The sequence below is a fragment of the Homarus americanus genome, unplaced genomic scaffold, assembly GCF_018991925.1.
Source record: "Homarus americanus isolate GMGI-L3 unplaced genomic scaffold, GMGI_Hamer_2.0 scaffold19244, whole genome shotgun sequence".
Classification (NCBI taxonomy): Eukaryota; Metazoa; Arthropoda; class Malacostraca; order Decapoda; family Nephropidae; genus Homarus; species Homarus americanus.
Window position 1 is genome coordinate 48,623 of NW_024742923.1, and position 17,567 is coordinate 66,189.

Genomic DNA, 17,567 nt, shown 5'->3' on the forward strand with positions numbered 1-17,567 from the left:
GGGGGTAGGAAAGAGGAAGAGAATGACGAGGGAAGAGAGAGAGAAGGAGTTGATTTGTTAGTGTTGATCATTTCGTTTTGGTCTGTCTCTTTGATCGTTGGGTTGTGGTTTGTTGACGTGAAGGAGGAGGAGGATGAGGGGGGGGAAGGAGGAGGATAAAGAAGGAGGAGGTGGAAGAGGAAGAGGAGAAAGATGAAGAAGGAGGAGGTAGAGGAGAGGGGGAGGATGAGGAAAAGGTGGAGGAGGAAGAGGAGGGGGAGGATGAGGAAGAGGAGGAGGAAGAGGAAGAAGGAGAATGCGTCAGTGTACAAGACCTAGTGGGTATTAGGTCGGGAGTGTTGACATGGCTTAGGCCTTGGACAAAATTCGATTCGTCGGGGAAAAAAAATACCTAAAAAATCTCCCTAGATAAGAATCCTATCTTAAAAAAAAAATCCCACTCACTAGAATTCCATTAAAACTCCCACAAAACAATACCCATTCCTCTTCCCTATGAAAAACCAAAGCAAACGAACAAAACAAACAACTGTAAAGAAAATGCAAAAAAAAAAAAAAAATCTCAGAAACAAAATCTCATAAGACGACATTTTTCCCTAACCTAACCTAACCTAACCTAACCGCAACTAACCAAACCTAACCTAAACTAAGAGGGACGCTATAATGTGATATTTTTAATGATGATATGTTTTTACGTTTGCACACTGTAATGATTCTTAAATACCTGTACTTGCACCTGTTCCTGCACCTGTACCTGTATCCAAACCTCCACCTGCCCTGTTGTATCTAAAGTTAATATACCAAAATACAGTGAAATCTTCCTTTTAGACATTCGTTCTTGACAGGTGTGCAGAGAGGTGACGGGAGGTGGATAGGATCGAGGCAGTGTTTACATGATGCAGGTGAGGGCAGCCATGGGGGATACACCTGGACTGCTACAGGGCGTGAGAGGCTTACCTGATGTTTGGATCTGATCTGTCTTCTCTTGTAATAGGACAAGTCTGTCTGCCTGTCTGTCTGTCTCTTGCCTGCCTGTCTGTCTCTCTCTTTCCTCTTTCTCTCTCGCTGGTCCCAAATCTTCCTCTCTCTCTCTCTCTCTCTCTCATATCGTCTCATAACTTTCTCTTTCTCTCTCTCTCTCTCTCCTATTGTTTACTAAAATTTCTTTCTCATTCTCTGTTTCTCATATTCTCTCTCATTTTCCTCTTTATCTCTTTCATTGTCTCTTTCTAAGTTACTATCTCTAAACTCTTTCTCTCTCACACATACACACACACACACACACACACACACACACACACACACACACACACACCTTTCCCCTCTCTCTCTCACACCTCCACACACACACACACACACACACACACACACACACACACACACACACAGAGGATTACGTCGCCTGAATCTTGATCAAGAGACTAGTTCTACCATGAAGTTATAACTCCCGGTGTGAATGTAAATGATCTTGAATGAACTTAAGTCCTCGTAGAGTGAAGGGTACTGAGTGAACTTTGACCTCGTAGAGTGAAGGGTACTGAGTGAACTTTGACCTCGTAGAGTGAAGGGTACTGAGTGAACTTTGACCTCGTAGTGTGAAGGGTACTGAGTGAACTTTGACCTCGTAGTGTGAAGGGTACTGAGTGAACTTTGACCTCGTAGTGTGAAGGGTACTGAGTGAACTTTGACCTCGTAGAGTGAAGGGTACTGAGTGAACTTTGACCTCGTAGTGTGAAGGGTACTGAGTGAATTTTGACCTCGTAGTGTGAAGGGTACTGAGTAAACTTTGACCTCGTAGAGTGAAGGGTACTGAGTGAACTTTGACCTCGTAGAGTGAAGAATTATGCCCATAGAGTGAACAGCACTGAGTGAATTCAAAAGTGATCAAATGCCCCTAAAATGGCTCCCAACCCCTTAAAATGGCCCCCAATCCCTTAAAATGGCCTCCAACCCCTTAAAATGGCTCCCAATCCCCTCAAAGGCGCCCTTAATCCCCTTAAAATGGTCCTAAACCCTTTAAAATGACCCTCCATCCCCTAAAATGAATTTCAATCCACCTAAATGAACTTCAATCCCTTCAAATGGCCCCCAAACCCTTAAAGTGGCCCTCAATCCCCTTAAAGTGGCCATCAATCCCCTTAAAATGAACCACAATCCTTTAAAATGAGACTCACATCCCTAAAACGAACTTAAAATCCCTATAAATGAACACTAAACGGTCCACAGTGAACTTTATACCACCTGTGATGTGCTACACGACGATACCTCCCCCACGCTACCTCCTCACGCTGTAGACACATGCTACATTCTCACGCTATCCACACACTCTATCTACATATGCTACCTCTCACGTACCCCCCCCACACACACTACCTCCTCACCCTACCCCATCACGCTATATCTCCCTCTCATCTCTCGTAGACTTTGTGTCGTGAGGCCAATCACGCTACCTTCTCACGCTATCTAGGCCTCCCCACCGCCTCTAGTAGACATGCGTGCGGCCAGAGTCACGCTGGAGGGAAGGAGTGGATCGGTAATCATACACTCGAGTCGTTACCTGTCTAATTGACTGGCGGTTACCTGTTCTACCTCCAGGTGTGTGAAGGAAAGTAATTTATTCTTTTGCACCTCAACTCTACACGATGGGAGGGGTAAGATGAGGGAGAGGTTGTGGAATGGGTAAGGTCCTGGGATGGGTAGGGTTGTGGGATGGGTAGGGTTGTGGGATGGGTAGGGTTGTGGGATGGGTAGGGTTGTGGGATGGGTAGGGTTGTGGGATGGGTAGGGTTGTGGGATGGGTAGGGTTGTGGGATGGGTAGGGTTGTGGGATGGTGAGGGTTGTGGGATGGAATGAGGGTTGTGTGGGATGGGTGAGGGTTGTGGGATGGGTAGGGTTGTGGGATGGGTAGGGTTGTGGGATGGAGTGGGGTTGTGGGATGGAGTAGGGGTTGTGTGGGATGGAGTGGGGTTGTGGGATGGGTAGGGTTGTGGGATGGGTAGGGGTTGTGGGATGGGTGGGGTTGTGGGATGGGTAGGGTTGTGGGATGGGTAGGGTTGTGGGATGGGTAGGGTTGTGGGATGGGTAGGGTTGTGGGATGGGTAGGGTTGTGGGATGGGTAGGGTTGTGGGATGGGTAGGGTTGTGGGATGGGTAGGGTTGTGGGATGGGGTAGGGTTGTGGGATGGGTAGGGTTGTGGGATGGGTAGGGTTGTGGGATGGGTAGGGTTGTGGGATGGAGTAGGGTTGTGGGATGGGTAGGGTTGTGTGGGATGGGTAGGGTTGTGGGATGGATAGAGTTCTGGGATGGGTGGGGTTGTGGGATGGGTGGGGTTGTGGGATGGATGGGGTTGTGGGATGGATGGGGTTGTGGAGTGGATGGGGTTCTGGGATCGATATAAGATGGGGATGGGGAATGTCTGGAATGGGGAATATCAGGAATGGGGACTGTATCTGGAATGGGGAATATCTGGAATGGGGAATAGCTGGAATAATACCTAGGAAGGGCTCGTACAAGAATGGCCCAGTGACCTTGCATGACCTCTGACTGATGACGTCACGAGGTCATATCAACACAGTAACAAAGAAATAATAAATTTTACTTAAAAGGAAAAAAAAATGTCTTATATTTGCGTCTAAAATAAAGTAAATTTATTTTCTCTCATGTTTTTACACTGCTTAGGATTTTCTTATTTTCTTTAAAGATAATGAAAGGTTGGGGTATGGGGGTGAGTGGGGAGGTGAGGAAGGGGAGGTGAGGGGGTGAGGGTAGTGGGGGTGAGAGGAGGTGAAGGGAGGTGAGGTGAGGGTGACGGAGTAGCCAGGGGTGGGGAGGTGAGGGAGAATTGAGGGGTGAGGGTGACGGGTGGCGGGAGGTGGGGAGGTGAGGGGGGTGAGGGGTGAGGGGTGGCGGGGGTGAGGGAGGTGAAGGGTGAGGGGGTGGCAGGGGGTGAGGGGAGGTGAGGGGTGAGGGGTGAGTGAGGGTGAGAGGAGGTGAGGGAGAATTCGAGGGGTGACCGGGTGGCGGGGGGTGGGGGAGGGTGAGGAGGGGGCGGGGGGCTGGTGATGGAGAATGGTTCATGAATATCATAATTGTCGCTTCATAGATGAGAGAGAGAGAGAGAGAGAGAGAGAGAGAGAGAGAAATCGGGAAATATAAAAATCCAGGAAAAGTTTAAATCAAAACAATGAAGTAAGAATAAGAAAGGGAGTAAAATAAGGAAAGTTCATAAGAAAACAAAATCCATAAAAAGAACGAGACCGAATTCAGGAAAAAAATAAAAATAAAATAACTCTGAAGTAGAACTGAGAAATGCAGAGAGACCTGGCAGTTGTAGCATTAGTAAATATGACAAAATTTGTGACAAGAAGTACCGGTATGGACAGCATGAGAACAGAACTAGACAATGTGATGTAGTCGTGGCCAGAATTAGGCTAGGATACAGACTCATTTGGCAAGTTAGTAACGCTGCACCCATACCGGAACACTCAGCATGTAAACTTTGTGATAAACCATTAAAGCATACACTTGAACACTATATTATTGAATGTGACACTGTCAAAGACTTTAGGCCACCTGACTTATTGTATCATGAACTATGTAATTACTACATTGAATCAGGAGTGCTTGAGGACATTCTTGCTGTTTATCCCAAATTTGCTGCCAGCCCACACTGATTAGTCCTCAAATAGAAAATGACTTCTACTGTATATGAACCTCTGTCCTGTGTGGCAGTGAACAGTGATCGCACCCTCTGTGTCAAGACCTGACTGAATTACTCAGAATAGGCAAACTGTACTCCAGGCTTTGCCAATAAATTTGTTAACCGCTGAAAGGTAAATAAAAATCAAGAAAAAACATAAAATTAAAGAAAAATCATAGAAAAATAAGTAAAAACAAATTAAAACATCCAAAAATACAATAAAAACAAGACAAAACAAAACAAAACAAAACAGGAAAATGAGAACCCAGGAAAAACAAAAAAAACAAAAACAAAACAATCCATCTCACTGCCCCTAAAGCGCCACATTCCAGGCTGGCAGTGACGTCATTTGTCTTCTATTCTAGCGGCGCTGAAATATTGGAACATTGATTGGGTCTGCCCTTTTAAAACTGATGAGAGAGAGATATTCTTATAAAAAATTATATCTCAGGGGGCATTTATTGCTATTAAGGGGTATTTTTGTTATTTCCGGGTCAATTTTGTTATTACAGGGCATATTATGTTATTATGGGGCATATATTGTTATTCCGGGGCATATATTATTATTTCGGCCATAGCATATATTGTTATTCCTGGGCATATAGTGTTATTTCCGGGGCATATATTATTATGTCTGGGGCATATCATTAGACATATATTTAGATCTTTGGTTTCGTTTCGTCTGTGTCTGTCTGTTAGTATTTTCTTTTAGCATGTCTGTGTTATTGTCTTTCTTGGTCAGTTATTTTGCCCATGTGCGTGTTTATCTTTATGTCTGTTTTGGTGTCTGTCTGTTTGTCTGTCTGTCTGTCTGTCTGTACACTTCCCACCTCTTCTCCTCCTTGTCCTCGTCTTCCCTCCGTTTCTCCCTCTTCTTGTCTTCCTCTCCTTAACCATCTCCCCCCTTCCCCCTCCTATCCCCCCCCTCCTTTTTATCTTCCATCTGTATTACTGTTTGTCTGTCCCCTCCCTCCCTCCCCCCTCCCTCCCCCCCTCCCTCCCCCAGCTACGTTGAGTGGCACTGATCTGTTTGATGGATTAAGGTGCCAACACATACGACACGGCACCCTCCCTCCCCTTTCCCTATGGCGCGAGCTAACTGCTTGTTCCCTCTACTCCTGGGCAGTTAACGGCTTGTTTATGGCACCCCGTTAACTGCCCAATTTGAGTGGGTGGGTGATGGTTGGGTACTTTGGGTATATTGGATTAGGTTGTTTTGGTTGAGTTGGTTGATTGTTGTCTGATAGGCGATAGTCAACCAGGTTACTAGTTGAACAGTCTATCAGTTTTATAATCAACCAGTTTTACAGTCTACCAGTCTTATAGTTAATCAGTCTACCAATCTACCACAATCAGCCATAATATATTACAATTAACCATAATCAACCACAATCTATCACAAACAATCAAAACCTACCACAATCAACCAAAACCTACCACAATCAACCAAAATCTACCACATAAATAAATAGTCAACCGCTCTACTAACTACACGATCTTGTTTATCAACCAAAATCCTCTCCATTATCCACAATCAACCATCAGAAGGCACGGAGTTCGCTCAACGAATGGGGTCGTTGTTTGATCGTTAGCGAGTCGTTAGCGAGGTCGTTAGAGAGGTGGTTCACCCCCCCCCCCGAAAGAGAGCTTAGTCAAACGACCCGGGGAGGGGGAGAAGGGGGAGAAGAGGTGGTAGAGGAGTGAGGGGGTGGTAGGGGAGTAGGGGGAGGGTGAGTAAATTCATGTAGCGGTAACCGAGAGAGAGGGGGGTAAATGTTTATTGTCTTGATTGTGGTCATAGGTGGTGAGGAAAGAGCATAATAACTATCACCACTACTACCACAATTCAACTACCACCCACTACCGCCACCACTATCACCACCACCATTACCGTCACCACTACCACCACCATTACCGCCACCACTATCACCACCACCATTACCACCACCACCACTACCACTACCGCTACCACCTATCACCACCACCACTATTACCACGGCTACCATCGTAAGAACCATCGCCATTTCCAGGAGACAATTTGTATTCGACTGGAGACGAGGAGAACGAGGGGGGGAGCCTTGAGACCTGGAGACTGTATGGTGGTTCTTCCGAGGGGGGGAGCAGGCGGGGAAGGAGGAGGAGAGGGGAGAGGGGAGGGAGAGGGGACGGAGGGGAGCAGGCAGGAGGGGAGGGGACTACAACTATCACCACAACCACAATCACTGTAGCTATTATAATCACCACAAGTAAAACCACAACATAAACTACCACAACTATCACCACCATCACCGCCACTACCACAACTATCACCATCACCACCACAACTATCACCACCACCACCACCACAACTATCTCCACCACCACCACCATAACTACTATCACCACCACCACCACCACCACCACACCACCACAAACCACCACCACCACCACCACCACCACCACCACAACCACCACCACCACCACAACTATCTCCACCACCACCACCATAACTACTATCACCACCACCACCACCACCACCACAACCACCACCACCACAACCACCACCACCACCACAACTACTACAATCTGTCACTGGAGACACATCACCACCGGTCTATTTATTTTCTTGATAAATAGAGGCCAGCCGTCCAGTGTGTGTGTGTGTGTGTGTGTGTGTGTGTGTGTGTGTGTGTGTGTGTGTGTGCTTAGCGGACGAGAGTGACGGAAGATATTTTAATTTTAGAAGACTAGAAAGAAGAAAAAGAAGAAGAAGAAGAAGAAGAAGAAGAAGAAGAAGAAGAAGAAGAAGAAGAAGATTTTAGACACCTGAGCTTATTTCACTTGAAGATTAATCACCCTAACAATACCTAGTGTGGGTGATTTAGGTTAGGTTAGGTTAAACTAGGTTGGGTTAGGTTAAGTATGTTGAGTTAAGTTAGGGAAGGTTTGGTTAGATGAAGTTAGGTTAGGTTAGATCAAGTTTGGTTAGGACAGGTTAGCTTAGATTAAATTAGATTAAGTTGGGTTCGGCTATCATTAAGGTGAAATATCCTGGGGTGTCTAATCTTCATGTGATCGCCGATTTGTCCTAGAAGCCAAAACAAACAGCAGAGGACCCAAGTTGTCGCCTTACGGGACGCCACCAACGAGGTCCGACTGAATAAATTTGCATATATTAAAACAAATGCATTGTTGGGTAAAAGGGTGATAGGCTGCCACCATGTACGGCTGTGACCTCGAAATACCCCGGCCTGTCGCGCTAGAAAGTAGGATAGATGCCCCACAGCCTGCAGTGTTAAGAGCCTGTAGTGTTAAGAGCCTGCAGTGTTAAGAGCCTGTAGTGTTAAGAGCCTGTAGTGTTAAGAGCCTGTAGTGTTACAAGCCTGAAACACTTACGACTTCTATGGTTGTTAGAGTGTAAAGTTTACAGCCTCAACCTGTCAGCCTGCAGGGTTAAGAGCCTGTGAGGATAATAGACTGTAGTGTTAAGAGCCTGCAGATGTATATCCAGAAGTAGCCAACCTGCAGCAGTATCATCAACCTGTATCATTAACAGCCTGCATCATCACCAACCTGCACCATCATCATGCACTATCATCAACCTGCACCATCACCAACCTGCACCATCACCAACCTGCACCATCACCAACCTGCACCATCATCAACCTGCACCATCACCAACCTGCATCATCACCAACCTGCACCATCACCAACCTGCACCATCATCATGCACCATCACCAACCTGCACCATCACCAACCTGCATCATCACCAACCTGCACCATCATCAACACCCAAGATCAAGTCGACCCAAAAGGTTCACATGGTGTCAAAAATCACCTCCTTTACCGGTGATGTGAGAGAAGGCATCTAGACCAACCCCTCCCTTATATACCACTACCACGACGCGCTCTACCAAATGGCGTATAAAGCTCCCTGTGACTCGACTATACCAAGATCCGTTCCTCTATGCTCGTTAAATAGAGGAGAAAAAAAAATGCTACAAATTCATATTTACACACTTACAGACTCAGACTTGTACACTTACACTTACGTACTTACACTTACACCTCCCCCATTAACATGCTCAAATACACTTACACACACCTACTACCTTATACTCACACTTACACACTTAAACAGTCACACACACACACACACACACACACCTAAACCAACACATGCTTAAATACACTCATACTTACCCCCATAGACTAACACACTTACACCACAAACTATCAAGATTAAACACACTTACACCTCCACACTATCAAGTTCAAACACACTTACAGTACTGTACATCTCTACACACTGCACACTTACACACACACATACACTTCCATGCTTAAACACACTTCCACGCTCAAGGTAGACACAGTTAAGTGTGTGCATGTTGACCCACTTGTATGTATGTCATCACAACCATTGACATTTCTCAAGTTTTTTCTTCACACGAGATAAACTGCACGAGACGGGGACCCCCCCCCCCTCTCTCTCTCTCTCTCTCTCTCTTCTTTCTCTTTCTCTCTCTAGGGATAACCTGAAAGTAGACAACGACCTTCTCTTTATGTGTCTCTCTCTATTACTCTCTCGCTCTCTTCACTACAAACATGCTCGAAAAGGTGATGACGTCCTTCTCTCCCTCTCTCTCTCTCTCTCTCTCTCTACTGACAATAAACTGAACGGAAATGACAAGCTTCAACCCTCAATTTTTTTTCCAAGTATAGCCTTTGACAGCAAATTAAAAGTGATTTTTTTCCCAGTAACGCCTCGACATTATGTCTTAAATGGTTCGTCGACAAGTACAGTGAACAGACAGACAGACAGAGAGAGAGAGGCAAGGGGATAGAGAGACAGACAGGGAGCCAGAGAGACAGGCAGGGAGATAGAGAAATAGAAAGGGAGATAGAGACAGGAAGGGAGCTAGATACAGACAGGGAGATAGAGAGACAGGAAGGGAAATAGACAGACAGACTGGGAGACAGAGAGACGGGGACATAGATCAACAGGCAGACATACAGACAAGGAGAGAGACAGGTAAAAAGACAGCCAGACAGTCACCCCTTACTGAGCCACCTGTCACCAGCTGTCTACTGAGCAATTGACAACAACAATGAACTATCAGACAGACAACCAAACACGACCAGGCGACCAACACAACATAGAACTCCTCTTTTTCTCCCTTTTTTCATCTTCTCTCAGTCTTTTTCTCCCTTTTTTCATTCTCTCTCAGTCTATCTCTCCCTCTTCTCTCTCTCTCTCTTTCTTTCTTTTCTTCTGTGTCTGTCTGTCTGTATGTCTGCCTCTCCCAGGATTAGTTAGAAATTATCGCTCTTAAATATCAACAATAGCTACGTTAGATTAAGATAAGTTAGGTCAAGCTTCTCTGAGTTAGGTTAAATTACATTAAGTTAAGTTAGGTTAAGCTTTTCTGAGTTAGGTTAAGTTACATTAAGTTATGTTAGGTTAAGCTTCACTGAATCAGGTTAACCTTCCCCGTGAGTGTGTGACCCCTGACACGACACCGCATCTAGTGACCAGGTCAGCCAGTGTAGTGATTGTCTCACAGTCTGGGGACAATTTGCCTTCATGTTAACCTCACCTAACCTAATGATGGGGTCATGTCGATGATGGGGTCATGTCGAAACAACATCTTTCTTAGTTCAGGAGAGAGAGGAAGGGAGAGGAAGGAGAAAGGAGAGGAAGAGAGAGATAGGGAGGAGGAGAGGAGAGGGGAGGGAGAGGAGGGAGGAGAGGAGAGAGGTAGGAGGGAGAGGAGAGGTTGGAGGGCAGCCAAAAATCACGTTGTTGAGATTGGAAGAGTAAAACTTTAGTCTGTATCTCCCAGACCGACCACCCTGGCTACCATACCATACCTCCTACCACACTACCATACCCCTCGCTACCATGACTACTATCCTTCGCCACCATGACTACCATGCCTATACCTGCTACCATGACTACCATACCTCGCTACCATAACTCGCTACCACTTCCATACCATGCTACCATGCCTATACCTCGCTGACATGACTACATACCTCCCTTCCATGACTACCCTGACTACCCTTTGACTACCATATCAACACCATACCTCATGCCTTACTACCATCCTGCTCTACCATGCACATACTTCTGACATGCTGCACGCATACCTCGCTACCATGACTACCATACCTCGCTGACATGACTACCATACCTCTACCATGACTACCATACTCGCTACATGACTCATAGCTACCATGACTACCATACCTCATGACTACCATGTTCTGCCACCATGACTACCATACCGCCACCATCATCCTACCACTACCTCACTACCATGACTAACCATACCTACCATGGTACCATATCCTCTATACCTCGCTGCCATGACTACCATATCTCGCTACCATGAGCACTACTATTACTACCATAAGGGAGAGCGAGGGAGAGCATGTCTTCAGGGAGCCGAAAATATCGAGTGTAAGAGAGAGAGAGAGAGAGAGAGAGAGAGAGAAGTTACTATTTCACTTATTTTGTAATTCGATTTTTTTATCAATTTTCTCTTCCTTCCTTCCTTCTTTCCTTCCTCCCTCCTTCTATCACTTCCTCCTCTCTTCCTTCCTTCCTTCCTTCCTCCCCTCCCCTTCTTCCCCCCTCCTCGCCCTCCTCCTCCATATCCTCTTTTTCCCTCCCACACACCCGTTATCCCCTCCTCCTCATCTTCCTTTGCTATTTCCACCTCTTCCTCTCACACACCCTCTCTCTTTCCCCTCCTCCTCCCTCTATATATACACCCTCTTACTCTCTTTATTTCCCCCTCCCTTCTCCCTCTATATCTTCCTTCCCTTCTTCTTCATCAACCTCTCTTTATATTTTCCTTCCTTCTTTCCCTCACTCCTCCTCTTCCTCCCTCAATATTTTCTTTCTTCCTTCCCTCTCTTTCACTCATCTTCATCCTTCAGTATCTTCTTCCTTTCTTCCTTCTCTTTCCTTCCCTTCCCTTCCCTCCATGTCTTCTTCTCTCCTTCCTTCCTTCCTTCCTTCCTTCCCTCCCTCCACCTCCCAGGTCCCCCACGGTATAAATTTCCCATGAACGGACGGCAATGGCTTCTCTCTCTACTGATATATGTCTCTCTCTCTCCCTTACGCTCGTTCTAACGCTCTCTGTCTCTCTTTGTCTTTGCTATTTCTCTCTCTTTTATTTCTGTCTCACACAATCATCTCTCTCTCTCTCTCTCTCTCTCTCTCACACACACCTCAAATATTTTCCTCTTTCTTTTTCCTCCCTCCCTCTCCCCCCACCGTTTCTATCTCCCTATAAAAATATTCTTCTCATCCTCCCTCTTTCCCTCTCTATCCCTCCTTTCCTCCATCCTTCCCTCCCTTCCTTTCTCCCCTTTTATCCCTCATTTCCTCCCCATCTCTCTCTCTACGCTCCCCCTTTCCTTCCTCCCTCTCTATCTACCCCCATCTCCTTCCCTCCCTCCCTCCCTGTTTATCCCTACTTTCCTCCCTCGTTCTCCCGTCTCACTCTCTCCCTCTTTATCCCTTCCTTCCATCTATCTACGTCGCCTCTCCCTCATTCGTCACCCATCCATCACCGTTAACACCTACAATTTTCATCCATTTTTCATATTTTTTGGGTTGTATTAATTTACGTTTTTGTTTTGTTTCTGACGCCAAAAGTCAAACAGATTTTGTTGACGCCAAAAAAACAAAAAGTTGGCAGTTTGTTGTTTTTTTTGTGTTAATTTTTGTTTGTTAAATTTTGTTGATAATTTGTTTTGTTATTTTTGATGGGAATTTCCTTGTTGTTGTTGTTGTTGTTATCATTGTTGTTGTTATTAATGTTGTCGTTGTTATTGATTTTTCTGTAATATTCTTACCATTGTTACTTAATGCTATATACAGTATTTGTGCAAGTCAGTGTTTGTATGAAAGCATGCGTGAGAGGGTATGTGTACTTCTTGTGTATATGTGCGTATGTATACATAAATTATACCTATATGTCTGCCAGTGACTGTATGTGTGTGTGTCTATGCGTTGGCCAGACACCACAATTGACCACATCCTTACACACCATGACGGGGCAGTCTGTGTCACACTGTGTCCTCACCTAGTGTAGGGGAGGTGAGGAAGAGGAGGTTAGGGTAGGAAAGGGTGAGGGAGGGGAAGAGAGGAAGAAAGGGGTGAGGGTAAAGGGGGAAGGAGAGGAGGTGGAGGAGGAGGAGGAGGAGGAGTTAGAGAAGAGGGAAGGATATTACCAACGTTCCTCTCTTAACCAATCAGAAGCCACAATATCACCAACGAAACCCCTCTTTACCAATCAGAAGCCAGGATACTACTAATGTTTCCTCTCAGCCAATCAGACGCCAGGATATTACCCACGTCCCCCTCTTGACCAATGGAAAGCCAGGATATTACCAACGTCCCCTTCTCGACCAATCAGAAACCAAGAAAACGCGTTCATAGGCCAATGTAAAAAACAAAATAAAAACAATAATAACATGGAAGAATAATAAAAATAGTTACGTCATGAAATCGTCACAAAATGAAAGAAGAGAGAAAGAAAGAAGTGAAGGAACTGAACTACACATAATAACGGGATCGTCGCCTCACAGTAAAGTCTTATCTTAAGCGAGTTTATCGAGTCACCCGCATCTCTTTCCTCCGGTTTATCGGGACACATGGATAAAAGAAACCGAACATGTAACTTTACTAATATTTGGTTTATCGGGATATCGAATATGAGGAACTGAAGTGAAATATCCTGGTGCTCATTCGGTTAATCGGGACATCGGATAACAGGGACGGTGTCATTAAGAGTAATTATAGCAATCAGGTTCTTCATAGCTTGTTATAGTGGGTTGTTATCTGATCTGAGAGAGAGAGAGAGAGAGAGAGAGAGAGAGAGAGAGAGAGAGATTTATCTAACCATTTCTTTTCATTTTTCTCTCTCATTCCTTTTATCCCTTTCCGTCATATCTGATCTCTCTCTTTCCCTCTGTCTGTCTGTGTTTCGCTAACCTTTCACTCTCCCTCTCCCTTTGTCTGTTTTCCCTTCCTTTCATTTTCTTTTTCCCTCTCTCTCTCTTTCTCTCCTTCCTCTTCCTGGCTCCTTCTCTTCACTCCCCTTCCCCTTTCTCTCTCCATGTCCTTCCCTTCACTCCTTGTGCCTGTCCTTACTCTCCCTTCCCTCCCCTTTCCTTTCCCTCCCCCTCTCTTCTCTACCTCCCCCTCTCTCCTCTTTCTCTCTTCCTCACCCCCCTCTCTTTCTCTCCTCTATCCCCCCCTTCTCCCTCACTCCTCTCCCTCACAGGATCGGCTTAAGACGTCTCATCTATCCTAGGCACTATTGAATTACTTGTCCTTCCTTAATATATTAGCGAGAAGCAGTTAATGTCATCATGTAAGGGACGTCTCTCTCTCTCTCTCTCTCTCTCTCTTTCTCTCTCACTTTCTTATTTTTCTTTCACATTTCTTTGTCTTTTTGAGGTGTGGGAAGTATGGCAAGAATGAGAGAGAGAGAGAGAGTTTGGAATGTATTTTTTCCAAAGCATTTCATCAGTGAGCCACACAGACACACACACACACACACACACACACACACACACAGACAGACAGACAGACAGACAGACAGACAGACAGACAGACAGACAGACAGACAGACAGACAGACAGACAGACAGACAGACACACACACACACACACACAGACAGACAGACAGACAGACAGACAGACACACACACACACACACACACACACGAGATTGAGTGGTAAAGGAAGGAACTTGAGCCAGTCTTCCTCTTAATCCATCACAGAGAACCTGGAATTACACGGGATGTAAATTGTGTCCCGTCGGCCACTCGGTTCTGTCGGTTGTGGTCGGGTTTTTGGTCAAGGTTTCATCGGGTCCTGTCGGTTTTGGACGAATTTTGTTAAGTTCCGTGTAATTTTGTTTCGAGCTTTGGATGAGTTCTGTCGGTTTTATTGGATGGGTTCTGTCGGTTTTTTTTAGTTAGGTTTTGTCGGGTATCGTCAAAGTTGGTTGGGTTATCGGGTGCTGTCGGGTGTCATCACAAACTATCGGAACGTCAGGAGCTGTCGGATATCGTCACATACTGTCGAGTATCGTCGAAGTTGGTCGGGTTGCCGGATAAGGTCGAATATCGTCGCTTACTGTCGGGTATCGTCGAAGTTGGTCGGATTATCGGGAGCTGTCGGGTGTCGTTGCATACAATCTTGCCGTCAGGAAATGCCAGATATCGTCGCATACTATCGGGTCGTCGGTTAAAGTCAGTTATCGTCGCTGCTGTCGGGAGCTATCGGGAATTGCAGTTTATCTTTCGGGCGGGGACAAGTCTCCACCAGCCGAGTTGTTTATTTCTTTGTTGTGTTCGTGTCGGGTCTTCCTTCCTCCCTCAACCTTGGACGGCAGCCAGGTCAAGCAAGGTCAACTTCAGGTCACTATATCATTGTAGGTCAGGGAAGGTCACTCTATATCACTATAATCCAAGTCAATGGATGTCATTAAGGTCAAGGGAGGTTACTCTATACACTTTTAGGTCAAGTAAGGTCAATCTCAAGTCAGTGGATGTAATTATAGGTCAAAGAATGTCACTCTACACAATTTTAGGTCAAGTAATGTCACCTCAAGTCAGTGTATGACATCATGTCAACTTAAAGGTCAAAATATGTCACTATAGGGTAAGTTAGGTTTGGGAAAAGTCATCTCAGGTCAGTGTAAGTCAATATAAGAGAAGTCAGGTCCCCACACACAACGCTTCCGTGACGCCTGCTGGACCACCACTCCACGACCCCCTGACGGAGACACGATGATCCTCCCCATACTGGCCAGATACTATGTAAATAATATTGATAATGTGTTAAAGGAACATCCTTCCTTCCTTAGGCTTTAGTAAGCCCCTTTATAATATTTATACTGTATATACTTGTGACACTTGCCAGATGCTTCTGGTGTTATTGTACAGGGGTACCTAGTGACAGCATTAGGATCCCGCTTTCTCTATCAAGGAATAAACAATTGAAATTGAAAAAAAAATGAAGTCAGGTCAATATAAATGAGGTCAGGTCAGTATAAATGGGGTCAGGTCAGTATAAGTGGGGCCAAGTCAGTATAAGTGGGGTCAGGTCAATATAAGTGAGGTCAGGTCTATATAAGTGAGATCAGGTCCATATAAGTGGGGTGAGGTCAGGTCATGTATTAGTGGAGCGGGGTGGTGGCAGGGAGGTCAGTATAAGTAAGGACAGGTAAGTATAAGTGGGGTCAGGTCCGTATAAGTGAGGTCAGGTCAGATATAAGTGAAGTCAGGTCAGGTATAAGTGGAGTGGGGTGATGGCAGGGAGGTAGTATAAGTGGGGTCAGGTTAGTAAAAGTGGGACGGGGTGGTGGCAGGGAGGTCAGGCCAGGTATAAGTGAGGTCAGTCTAGGTATAAGTGGGGTCAGGTCAGTATAAGTGAGGCCAAGTCCAGGTATAAGTGATGTCAGGTCAGCATAAGTGTGGCAGGGTGGTGGTAGGGAGGTCAGTATAATTAAGGTTAGGTCAGTATAAGTACGGTCAGGTCAGGTATAAGTGGGGCTGGGTGGTGGTAGGGAGGTCAGTATAAGTAAGGTTAGGTCAGTATGTCAGGTATAAGTGGGGCTGGGTGGTGGTAGGGAGGTCAGTATAATTAAGGTTAGGTCAGTATAAGTAAGGTCAGGTCAGGGATAAGTGGGGCGGAGTGGTGGTAGGGAGGTCAGTATAAGTAAGGTTAGGTCAGTATAAGTACAGTCAGGTCAGGTATAAGTGGGGCTGGGTGGTGGTAGGGAGGTCAGTATAAGTAAGGTTAGGTCAGCATAAGTGGGGCGGGGTGGTGGTAGGGAGGTCAGTATAAGTGGGTTAGGTCAGTATGTCAGGTATAAGTGGGGCTGGGTGGTGGTAGGGAGGTCAGTATAATTAAGGTTAGGTCAGTATAAGTAAGGTCAGGTCAGGTATAAGTGGGGCGGGTGGTGGTAGGGAGGTCAGTATAATTAAGGTTAGGTCAGTATAAGTACAGTCAGGTCAGGTATAAGTGGGGCTGGGTGGTGGTAGGAGGGTCAGTATAAGTAGGTTAGGTCAGTATAAGTGGGGCGGGGTGGTGGTAGGGAGGTCAGTATAAGTAAGGTTAGGTCAGTATGTCAGGTATAAGTGGGGCGGAGTGGTGGTAGGGAGGTCAGTATAAGTAAGGTTAGGTCAGTATAAGTAAGGTCAGGTCAGGTATAAGTGGGGCGGGGTGGTGGCAGGGAGGGACGAAGGGTCACTCACGTATGCGAGGACCGTACAAGAAAGTGGCACACTCTGGTATCCTGACCACTCACTACCTGTCTCCTCTTGGCCTTGAAGGATCCCCCCCCCTCTCTCTCTCTCTCTCTCGAACTTAATTCTCTCTCTTTCTCTGTTTTCTGTGCTCTCTCTCTGTTCTCTTTTTATTATCTCTCTTAGTATATTCTCTCTCAGTTATTTCTCTCTTTAGTCTCCCTCCCTCTCTCTCTCCCTCTCTCAATTAAATTTCTTACATACGCTCAAAATTTAAGCCAAAGACCCAATTATTCCATTTTCTCATCACTATTTACAACACTAATCGATACTTAAGCGATAGGTATACAGTTAGACATCAATTTCATACATAACAACGCATATCCACGGACTCGGTAAACATACATTGACATCTTTGTCTGCCCAGTGCTGGTATAGGGTTCCAAGTCGTCTCTCGGGATGATGCTCTTACGTTCACAATAACAAAAACATCGTAGAGAAATGATGTGTTTTTGTGCCCCGGTGTTTTAAAACTGTGTGAGATCTGTGTTGTCGATACCAGGTACATTTTCCTCCAAGACATTTTCCTTATGTTATATTTGAAGGTTT

General features: G+C 45.6%; 1 protein-coding gene across 6 annotated transcripts in view; it reads right to left on the minus strand.

The window, feature by feature from the left end:
- Positions 1–17,567, minus strand: part of LOC121877079 (leucine-rich repeat-containing G-protein coupled receptor 4-like) — a 64,269-nt gene that overhangs the window by 22,975 nt on the left and 23,727 nt on the right. The window lies entirely within an intron of this gene.